The sequence below is a fragment of the Amblyraja radiata genome, chromosome 6 (genome assembly GCF_010909765.2).
Source record: "Amblyraja radiata isolate CabotCenter1 chromosome 6, sAmbRad1.1.pri, whole genome shotgun sequence".
Classification (NCBI taxonomy): Eukaryota; Metazoa; Chordata; class Chondrichthyes; order Rajiformes; family Rajidae; genus Amblyraja; species Amblyraja radiata.
Window position 1 is genome coordinate 83,596,418 of NC_045961.1, and position 12,158 is coordinate 83,608,575.

At 45.9% G+C, this 12,158-nt stretch overlaps 1 protein-coding gene across 10 annotated transcripts in view; it reads left to right on the forward strand.

Moving 5' to 3' along the window:
* The first annotated feature begins 3,262 nt into the window (after positions 1-3,262).
* The window catches only part of mbnl2 (muscleblind like splicing regulator 2), a 121,786-nt gene continuing 112,890 nt past the window's right edge, over positions 3,263-12,158 (forward strand). For 5 of the 10 annotated variants that reach the window (XR_004412376.1, XM_033023044.1, XM_033023053.1 and 2 more), the window contains exon 1: positions 3,966-4,122. The gene's annotated coding sequence lies outside the window, so the exon portion shown is untranslated. Of the gene's footprint in view, positions 3,389-3,965; positions 4,123-12,158 lie in introns of those variants that run through there. The other 5 variants (XR_004412377.1, XM_033023050.1, XM_033023056.1 and 2 more) reach the window with 2 other exon arrangements.

A 12,158-nucleotide genomic window follows, 5' to 3' on the forward strand; every position in this document is an offset into this window, starting at 1 on the left:
ATGATTAATAGGAAGGCTCTGATCAGGCCACATACGGAATTTTTGAGCAGTTTTGGGCCCCAAATCTGAGGAAGGATGTGCTGGCTTTGGAGAGGGTCCAGAGGAGGTTTACGAAAATGGTCCCAGAGATGATTGGGTTAACATATGAGAAATGTTTGAAGGCTCTGGGCCTGTACTCGCTGGAATTGAAGTTTAGAAATATGGGTGGGGGGGGGGGGGGGGGTGTCTCATTGAAATATACTGAATAAAGAAAGGCCTAGATAGAGTGGATGTGGAGAAGATGCTTCCAGTAGTGTGTGGGTCTAGGACCATAGGGCGCCGCCTCAGAATAAAGGGATGCACCTTTAGGACAGAGATGAGGAGGAATTCCTTTAACCAGAGGGTGGTGAATCTGTGGAATTAATTGTCACAGACAGCTGTGAAGGCCAAGACATTGGGTATTTTTAAAACAGAGATTGATAGGCTTTTCATTAATAAGGGCATTGAAGGTTACAGGGAGAAGGCTGGAGAATGGGGTTGAGAGGGATAAATAGATCGGTCATGATGGAATCACATAGGAGACTCGATGGGCCAAATCCTGCTGCAACTCAGCTCCTCTGATGGTCTTATATTGTGGATCGTTGATGATATTTGCTGCCACCTTGATGCAGAGCTTAATATAGATCCTTCAATGCTGAGGAGATCTCACATGAGTAGCAACTTCAAGCTGGCAACAATCACCCACAATAGACAGAATTTGTTAAGATATTGGTTACCTTTCAATTAATTAATTCAAATCGCACAGCTTGCTTCTTGGAAAATAGTCTACTTAAATAAATTACTGTAATAATCAAGCCTGACAATATCTCATAGACATGTTGAGACATAGATCAGGAATATTAGCACAACATTCAGGTTTTGAATCTGTTCTGCCTCCCATTTCCAGTGTCCCATTTTTATTTACCTCCTTGTTCCAAATAACCTTAATATTAAATTTTAAAAGTTGAATTTATTGTTTATAAAATAAAAATTGCAACAGAAACGTTATGGTTTTCTGTGGGAACAATGTCATGAGCTCTGTGGAATTCCTGATTTAAAACTAATACAACTATGATAAACCCCTCTTGTTCTGGGTCCTCTCCAAAACAAAGTAAAGAGGACCTTCTCTGCGCCAGTATTTTTTCCTGTACCTAGCCTATAAAAACTCTTAAATACAAACTGCTGGAGTAACTCAGCAGGACAGGCAGCATCTCTTGAAAGGAGGAATGGGTGACATTTCGGGTCGAGACCCTTCTTCAGACCTCTTCATCTTTTAAAATACCTCTAGTATATCATTCTTCATTTTCTAAACCCAAGGGAATGCCTGCTGAGATTAGCAGCCTATCTTCATAGGTTAATCTTCATTTATATTTCCTTATTTAATTGTTTCATTTAATTTCCTCATTTAGCATGAAGATATAAAGAATTGCAGATGCTGGAATTGAGCAAAACACAAAATGTAGTTACTCAGTGGGTCAGGCAGCATCTGTGGAGGGGACGATTAGGTAGTTTTGGGTCAGGGCCCAAAATTATATTTGTCAGCTCAGCTGACCATGCACCCACTTCGCACCCATTTATAATCAATGGACCTAGATCCAATCCATCTAATTTCATTAGAGTGGTTCAGTGTACACTGTAGGCTGTAAAGTATTGGGACTTTGAGGTTATGGGAGGTGCCATTTAAATAACATTTGTTGTTTATATTAAGAGATTAATCAGTCGTCTGCCTCAGTACTGCCTCTTTGAAGAGCTGTCCAAATTAAGGCCGTTTCGCTGCCCTGTTCCTCGGGTATCAGGTTGGATCAGTTACCCACTATTTTTGCCTCTGAGCGAGGGTTTTTTTTTTTGGGGGGGGGGGGGGTTTCCTGCAGAAGAGGATGTGCCACTTTCCAGTGAGACACTAAACTGTGGCCCCTATCTCAGGTGACTGCGAAGGGCCCAAAGGGTGACAAATAAGCAAGAAGAGTTCTCAAAAGTCAACTTTATTGCCATATGCACAAGTATGGTGAGGGACAGGTGCAATGAAAATCTTGTTTGTAGCAGCATCAACAGGCTCTTTGATGCAAACATACATCGTACAGATATTCCACATAAATTTCTAAATTCATGCACGATTTAAGGTCCCACTGCCAATATTTATCCTTCGATCAATAGACAATAGGTGCAGGAGTAGGCCATTTGGCCCTTCGAGCCAGCATCGCCATTCAATGTGATCATGGCTGATCATCCCCAATCAGTACCCCGTTCCTGCCTTCTCCCCAAATCCCCCGACACCACTATTTTTAAGAGCCCTATCTAGCTCTCTCTTGAAAGCATCCTGAGAACCTGCCTCCACCGCCCTCTGAGGCAGAGAATTCCACAGACTCACCACTCTCTGTGAGAGAAAGTGTTTCCTCGTCTCCGTTCTAAATGGCTTACTCCTTATTCTTAAACTGTGGCCCTGGTTCTAGACTCCCCAACATCGGGAACATGTTTCCTGCCTCTAATGTATCCAAGCCCTTAACAATCTTATATGTTTCAATGAGATCGCCTCTCATCCTTCTAAACTCCAGAGTGTCCAAGCCCAGCTTTTCCATTCTCTCAGCATATGACAGTCCCGCCATCCCGGGAATTAACCTTGTAAACCTACGCTGCAATCCCTCAAGAATGTCCTTCCTCAAATTAGCGGACCAAAACTGCACACAATACTCCAGGGGTGGTCTCACTAGGACTCTGTACAACTGCAGGACCTCTTTGCTCCTATATTATATTCGATTCCTCTTGTTATAAAGGCCAACAAGCCATTCGCTTTCTTCACTGCCTGCTGTACCTGCATGCTTACTTTCATAGACTGATGTACAAGGACCCCCAGATCCCGTTGGACTTCCCCTTTTCCCAACTTGACGCCAGTTAGATCGTAATCTGCCTTCCTGTTTTTGCTACCAAAGTGGATAACCTCACATTTATCAGCATTAAACTTCATCTGCCATGCACCTGCCCACTCCAACTTGTCCAAGTCACCCTGCATTCTCATAGCATCCTCCTCACAGTTCACACTGCCACCCACTCAATATTACTAAAACAAATAACACAATGGTTTTCATGTATTTGTGAGTTGCTGTACTTATTCCATAATTAGTGTTCTACACCTCGACTTCAAAGCAATCTGTGAAGACGTGATGGGTAAATCCTTATGATAAACACTGCAATGCAACGTCATCTGACGGCATACCACGTTGTTGCACATCAGCAGTGCTGATATAATCGCATCTCCAACTCACTTCCTAATCTCCCTCCCCTTCAAAATCGCACGCCTTTACCAATTTTAAGAACGTTTGCGCATGAATATGCAACACGTTGGCCCACCTACTTCTGGAGAGTTTGGCGGAGGGTAAGGCTGCTGCAGCTGTTCTATTCGGAGCTATTCTATTATTTATGCAAAGTTTTGCAGCAAAAAAACAAAATATATTCGGATTAGATACTTCAAGTCGGAGACCTGCAAGAGAAACCATAAAGCTTTTTCTTTAAAGGGGAAATTAACGCTCTCCGAGGGGAAAAGAACATTTTTTTTGGAACAAATATGAGGAATTAAATGGGTCTAGTGGAGGACAGCCAGGGCAGGGATTGACGCAAGATTCCAGCACAGGGCCCGGCCAGGGTTGGCATGGCAACCGCCTTCCGCCGGCGAACCACGGACCCCTTTCCACCTCTTGCAGTGGGGGAGGCACGGCCACCAGTGGGAAATAACCGCGGGGATTGAGATATGGCTAATGCACGCACAAGAAGCCGCATTACCTTGTTCTTGAATTGTGCTAATGATTGGGGCCTGTGAAGGCCCGGGGGTTTGCAAGTCATGCAAGTTCATGTTCGAGGGCCTGTGGTGGTGCGGCACCCCCCCCCCGCGGGGCCGCCCAGGTGGTGTCGTCCGGGCCAGCTGTCAATCAGGGGGAGGGGGCGGGGCGGAGGTTGGTCAACGGCGCCGCCTCCGCGCTCGATGGCAGCGCAGTGAGAAACCGCCACCGCCACCGCCGCCGCTGCCGCTGCTGCTGCTGCTCCCCCGCCAACCCGCCAACCCGCCACCCGGAGACCGCACCGCCCACTCCCGAGGAAGGAAGCCATGTCGGGGTAAGCGCAGACCCCGGTATCCCCGCCCACTGCCGCTGGAGCCCGCCCCTCATAAATACCCCCCATAACCGCCCTGCGGCGTGACCTCCTCCCGCAGTGAGTGGCTGCTCCCACACCATGATCCCACACCTCCCCCCCCACCCTGATCCCATACCTCCCCCCCCACCCTGATCCCACACCCCCCCCACCCTGATCCCACACCCCCCCACCCTGATCCCATACACCACACCCCCTGATCCCACAACCCCCCCACCCTGACCCCACACACCCCCCACCCTGATCCCACAACCCCCCCACCTTGATCCCACACACCACCCACCCTGATCCCACACCTCCCCCCCCCACCCTGATCCCACACCTCCCCCCCACCCTGATCCCACACCCCCCCACCCTGATCCCACACCCCTCACCCTGATCCCACACCCCCCACCCTGATCCCACACCCCCCCCCACCCTGATCCCACACCCCCCCCACTCTGATCCCACACACCACCCACCCTGATCCCACACCCCCCCCACCCTGATCCCACACCCCTCACCCTGATCCCACACCCCCCCCACCCTGATCCCACACCCCCCACCCTGATCCCCCCCCCCCACCCTGATCCCACCCCCCCCCTGATCCCACCCCCCACCCTGATCCCACACCCCCCCCACTCTGATCCCACACACCACCCACCCTGATCCCACCCTGATCCCACACCCCTCACCCTGATCCCACCCTGATCCCACACCCCCCCACTCTGATCCCACACACCACCCACCCTGATCCCACCCCTCCACCCTGATCCCACACCCCCTACCCTGATCCTCCTACCTCACCCTGATCCCCACCACCCTGATCCCCACCACCCTGATCCCCACCACCCTGATTCCCCCCACCTTGATCCCACACCCCCCACACCCTGATCCCACAAACCCCCACCCCCCACCCTGATCCCACAACCCTCACCCTGATCCCCTTTCCTCAGCCTGATCCCTCTCCCTCAGCCTGATGCCACATCCCCTCACCCTGATCCCACATCCCCTCACCCTGATCCCACATCCCCTCACCCTGATCCCACAACCTCTCCTTGATCCCACACCCCCCACCCTGATCCCACACCCCCCACCCTGATCCCACACCCTCTCCTTGATCCCACATCCCCTCACCCTGATCCCACATCCCCTCACCCTGATCCCACATCCCCTCACCCTGATCCCACACCCTCTCCTTGATCCCACATCCCCTCACCCTGATCCCACACCCTCTCCTTGATCCCACATCCCCCACACTGATCCCACATCCCCTCACCCTGATCCCACACCCTCTCCTTCATCCCACATCCCCTCACCCTGATCCCACACCCTCTCCTTGATCCCCCACCCCCCACCATGATCCCACACCACCCACCCTGATCCCCCTCCCTCAGCCTGATCCCACACCTTGATCACCCCTTCCCTTGATCATTTCCTACTTTGACCCCCCATCTTGATGACCCCTCCTCTTGATACCCTCCCCCACCTTGATCCCTCCCCCACCTTGATCCCTCCTCCACCTTGATCCCTTCCCACCTTAACACCCCCCCTTGATTCCCTCACCCGGAACCTCTCCCCTTGAACCCCCCTACCTTGAACCCCCAATCTTGATCCCTCCTCCACCTTCATCCCTCCTCCACCTTCATCCCTCCCCTCGATCACCCTTCCCATCGATCATCCCTTGCCTCAATTCCCCCACCTTGATCCCTCTACTCGAAATCTCTCGTGCCCAGAACCTCCCCGCCCCCTCGCCCAGATCCCCCCGAAGCTTGAACCTCCCCCCCCCCGCATCTTGGTTGCTCCCCACCCTGATCCCTCTGCACTCTGATCTCCGTGAACCCTAATCCTCCTCTGCTTGGTTCCTCCCACCCTGATCCTCCCCCTCCCAGATCTCCCCCTCCCAGATCTCCCCCCTACCCACTCCCTGATTCCCTAACCCTCTTTCCCGCCCACACCCTGATTCTCCTCTCCATGACCCACTCTCTCCCTGGCCTTTAATCCCAATCCCCTTGCCTTCACCTCACCTGCCCATAACACATGGCTTGTCTTGCTTCCTCCCCAATGGTCTTCATTCCCTCCCTGGCCTTGATTCCCTCCCCCGGACGTGAACACTACCTCCTTTCCCGTTAACCACCCTGGCTATAACCCTCCCCTCCCCCACCTTGGCCTTAATTTGCCCTCCACGCCGAAACCCCCCACCCTAGCCATGATACCACTACCTTCCCTTGCCCCATCTCCCCTCGTGCTCTAGCCTCGACTCCCTCCCCCAGTCCTCATGCCTCAACCTCACCCTAACATCCCTTGTTTTGACCACTCGACACCCCAATTCCCCTCTTGCCCCAATCCCCTTCTTACGTCTTCACCCTAGTCCTCGGCTCTTACTTCAGCCCTCCTCCCCGTGCCTCCCTAATAGGTTAATTGGCTTTGTAAATTGCCCCTTTGTGTTGGTAAGTGCCAAGAGAAGCAAAAAGTGACAATGGAAAGAGAATACGTGGCAGGGTGACAGTAGAGTGGAATAATGGAGAATTTCTATTGGTATTGTTATCGTTTAAGCTGCATGAAAGGAAATATTGTAATACATATATGTGTGTGAGTTTTTGAGTATTCTCCATTAATCCAAAATCTCTGGCCTCCAGTTCGACCATCTTAAATATCTTTCACATTATTGTTTTTCTGTTGGCTGCCATACTTTTAGGAGCTGAGATCTTGATCTTCTCTCAATCTATCACCTTGGGGTGAGATTTTAAATTGAAATTTCATTTGCTCCTCATTAATAGATCCCATGGCATTTTTAACCCTGGCAGAGGTTGATAATTCATAGTCATAGTGTAATATTACACAGATACAAGCCCTTCAGTTCAACTCCTCCATGCTGACCAAGTTGCCTAACCGAGCTGGACCATGATTTGCCTCCAAATCTTTCCTATCCATGCACCTGTCGCAGTGTCTTTTAAATGCTATAGTTCTACCTGCCTCTCCCACTTACTCTGGCAGTTTGTTCCATGTACTCACCACATTCTGTGGAAAAAGTTGCCCATCCGAGATCTTTTTAATTTTTCTGCTCTCATCATAAATTAATACCCTCTAGTTCTAAACCACCCTGCCCTGGAGAAATTACTGTGGTTATTCACCTTTTCAGTGCCCCTCTTAATTTTGTACAACTCCATAAGGTCACCCTCGAGGGAAAAAAGTCCTAGCCTATCCAGCCTCTCCTTATAGCTAGAGACCTCCAGTCCCACTCACATCCTCGTAAATCTTCTTTGCACCGTTTCCATTTTAATGACATCCTTCATATATATATTTGGGCAGTCAAAACTGTATACATTTGTTAACATGGCCTTACCAATGATTTGTACGGCCGTAACATAACATCCCAATTCCTGTACTTAAGCCCAGACATTGAAGGCACGCATGTAAAATGTCTTCTTTGCCATCCTGTCTATCTGTGTCGTGACATTCAAGGAACTATCTACCTGCATCCCTCATTCTCTCTGTTCCACAACACGTCAGGGCCTTACCATTTACTGTGTAAGTCTTGCCTTGGTTTGTCTAACCAATCCTATTTATATGAATTAAACTCGATAGGCCGTCCTTGGACCGTTGGCCTAGTTTATCAAATTCCTGTTGTAAACTTGTTCTTCACTGTGCACTAAACCAACAATTTCAGTGCCACCTGCAAACGTTCTAACCACACCACCACATTCTCATCTAAACTGTAAACATAACTAACAAACAGTGGAATCAGCATCGATCTCTGTAGCACACTACTTGTTAGAGACCTCCTGTCTGGTAAAACGACCTTGTACAACCTCCCTCTATCTTCTTTCTTGAAGCCAATTTTACATCCATTTGACTACCTCGTCCTGAATCCCATGTGATCTAACCTTCAAATCAGTTTGCAGAGTGGTACTTGTTAAAGGCCTTGCTAAAGCCCATGTAGACATCAGTTGCACTGTCCTCACCAACTTTGGTTACCTCTTCTAAAAAACTCAAATCAATTTGTGAAGCACAATTTCACACACACAAACCCATGCTTACTGACTATCTCCGATCATTTTCAAAATGCATACAGATCCTTTCTCTTAGAATCCCCTACGTAACTTACCCACCAATACAAGGATTTTCCTTGTACCCTTTCCAGCCCCTCACCCTTCGCTATCAATGAGACAAATATATATCTAACGAGGGTCCACATATTCTTCCTTCACTTCACATCTTGCCCCAGGATACACTTGATCAGGTTTTGGTGATTTATCTACCTTAATGTGCAATTGAAATTTGAAATTGAAGCTTCCCTCTATTAAGGAATGGGGAACTGCAGTAGCACTAACCTAAATAAGTCCAGCAGACAGTTGGGCAGTAGGGATAACATAAATATCTCCAATTTTGGTAATTGTGGAAATGTACTCTCTGCACTCTCAATTTCTATCATTCCAAGACTTTTTGACAGCTAGGAAAATGGAGGCTGCTGAGTGACTAGATGTTTTTACCTTTTATTTGTCTCAGTGGCATGGCAGTATAAAATAAAGGACACGCCAGCCTGGTTTCCCAGTCCTAAATGTAAAGAGACATGTTGCAGATAGATGAATGTTCACGTGTTTGGATCATTACACTATTTTGCAAGATCCAACATGCAAAATTACCGGAGGCAAGAGCATAGTTCGGATTAAACAAGTTAAAACAAAAACAGTTGTTTTTTTGTAAATAAAATGCCCAATATTTAATAGCATAAAGTTGAATATTCCTCAATGAGCTCATTTAAACTAATAGTTTGATACAGGCGCAGGATTTTTGCATTTGTATTCCCTGACCGAGCACTGGAGGAAAAGACGAATCCAAGTTTAATATACTCAATTTTATCAATTCAACAAAACATCTACAGTTGAAGATTTTTCTGATGCACTCTATGAGTGATATATTTTGCATTGTGTGAGGAGAAAATTTAAATGTAATCTCTTTCCATTTTTGTATATTGTGCAATAGCACAATTCTGTCAGGAAGTAAAGAGTTAATTCCGATTAAAATAGATGTAAAGATAATTGATGGGCTGGAATATTTAAATAGGTTAGTTTAAATTTCTTTATCTTAAACTTTTTGAAATGGTAAGTCCGATCTTCAGTACATGAATGCTAAATTTTGAAATACTAAGTAGCATAATTTTTATAGTAATTTGTCAATCTTGAAAATATCTTCATTTGCAGTGAGGATTATTACCACCGTGTATATCCATATCACAATAAATGTATAGTTGAAAAATTCACTGTGTGATCGTAAAATCTAATGAAAAACAAATTGGGTTTAGTTCAGCATTCTTTCTGATCGTCTTTGTCAATTACTATTGGTATTAGGTGCATAGAGACTTCTTATTCATACAACATGGAACCCAAACAAATGCAGATGCTGGAAATCTAGAAATAACATAAAATACTGGAAATACTTAGACGATCTGGCTACGTTCGTAGGAAGTAAATCAAAGTCAATGTTTTAGGTTGAACACGCTTCATTATAGCATCAGAAGTGTTTTCAATGTTAATTTTGATTTTCTAGAATAAAGGAGGTAATCAGAGGGTGTACACGAGGTACTAAACAAGAACTTTACGTTTGTTTTAACCTAAGAGAAGGACACAGAGGACAGTGAGATTCGTGTTGAGAATGCTAATATGCAAGGGCAGTCTGTGATTAAGAAGGAGGAAGTGCAGGGGCTTATGAAGAGCATTAAGATGGATAAATCCCTAAGGTCTATTGGGATCTATCCCAGGTTATTGAGAGAGGCAAGAGGGGAGTTTGCTGAAGCCTTGACAAAGATCTTTGCATCTTTTCTAGCCATAGGCAAGGTCCTGGAGGACTGGAGAATAGCTAATGTTGTTACTTTGTTTAATAAGGGAAGTAGGGAAAACAAGTTTAGATCTAGCAGAAGAGTAAGATTACGCACTATGTTTCTCAATGATACCGGGATGTTTTTGATAAGAACAGTGTATTAATTTGGGATATTATATTTAGTAGGTTAAGGCCTTCTTCAGATGGATGCAAAATATTCTACCATACTGTTTCTCAAAATAAATCAGTTTTCTGATGTCCTGGACACGGTTTTGCTTTTGGCCAATATGATCAGATCATTGTTGCTGAATTAACTCCTTACCTATCCCAATTTACCCTCATCACCACTGAACCCACCCAATAGTCTTGCAGTGTCATAGACACTGCACACCATAGGAACAGACCCTTTGACCCAACCTGCCCATGCTGAACAAGATACCCATCTCAGCTACCCTCCTTTGCTAATGTTTGGCCCATATCCCTCTAAACATTTGCTACCCAGTAAGACGAAAGATGATCAGGAAGTAGTTTATCCTATAATGTATTTTACCAACTGTAGTACCTAAAGTATTTCTCAGAAATCCATTACTTTGCTCTTGTCCATAAATCATAGGTCCAATGTTTCCAGTGTGGCAGTCAGGGTTGTTTATTGCAAGTGAAACAAAACTAACTGAGAATTTACAGATTGTAGCGATTACAATAATGTATGTCAACAAATAAATGATATCTTGTGAATATCTAATTGTTAGGATGAGCAACTTCTGAAGTTAATTATCATTGGTCACTTGAGTAGTTTGAAGTATGTCATTTATTTACTTCGGCAAAAAATGTGCACAGTGGTATAGGCTACCCCTGTAAAAGTCTGCTAATCTTTGATACTTTTGCTGCAGAAACAGTGCCTATTTACCAAATTGGTACATGACAAGGAGCAAAAAGCCCATTATAAGGAATTTGTAGTGCCTGCTGCATCACAACGCAGACACTTCCCATTCATTTGCAATCTGCAGGGAGAAACAGAAAAACAAGCTTTTTTTACATGCGGTTTTCATCTGGAAAATTCCTCTGATCCCTTTAATTGAAGGATACTAGACCAGCAGATCATACACATTTAATTATTTCTGAAGAATGCCTACCTTGTGTAGTAACACCTGCCCAAAACTATTCCAGCCCTTTTGAAGTAATACAGTGAATCTGTAGTCACTCTACACCAAATTGTTTTGAAGAAGGAGCTCGGCCTTAAACATCATCCGTCTTTTCCCTCAACAGATGCCGGCTGAGTTCCTCCAGCACTGTTTTTTGCTCATCATTCCAGAATCTGCAGTTTCATGTGTCTCAAACTGTTTCATGAATGCACTGTTCCCTGGGGGAAATGAATTATCTGATGTGTAAGCTTGGACAATTTGCAGTGATCATGCCTGTTGTGTACACTCATACGTTGACTGCACAGAAGGGGATCTTGAGTATCTTGATTGATTGAAATGATGTATTGGCGCACTGAGTCAATACTGATCATCGATCACCCATTCACACTAGTTCTATGTTATCCCACTTTTGCATCTACTTCCTACATACTAAGGACAATTTACGGAGGCCAATTAGCCTACGAACTGGCACATCTTTGGGATGTTGGAGTACTCGGAGGAAACCCATGCGGTCACAGGGAGAACATGCAAACTCCACACAGACAGCACACAATCCGGATCTCTGATGCGGTGAGGCAGCAACTATACCAGCTGTGCTACTGCGTCACCTGATCTTGAACCATGCCAACTTACAGATCATTCACCCGCCATCTACATCTAAACGATAGATAGATAGATAGATAGATAGATAGATAGATAGATAGATAGATAGATGTCCTTCTTCTCTCCCCCCCCCCCCCCACATCAGTTTGAAGAAGGGTCTCGACCCAAAACGTCACCCAGTCCTTCGCTCCATTGATGCTGCCTCACCTGCTGATTTTCTCCAGCACTTTTGTCTACGATAGATAGATAGATAGATAGATAGATAGATAGATAGAAACAAGATGAGAGTTTTAGTAATATATAGATAAATATGCTCTGAATTACGGTAATTCTAGTGTGGTGTTAGAATAGTTTACATGAAAGTGTGGGCATAAGTAAGCTGATTTATTCAATCCCATTAAAGTTTATTATTCTGCTGACTCTAATACTGGGAGGTGACTTGTGCTGTCAGGAAAT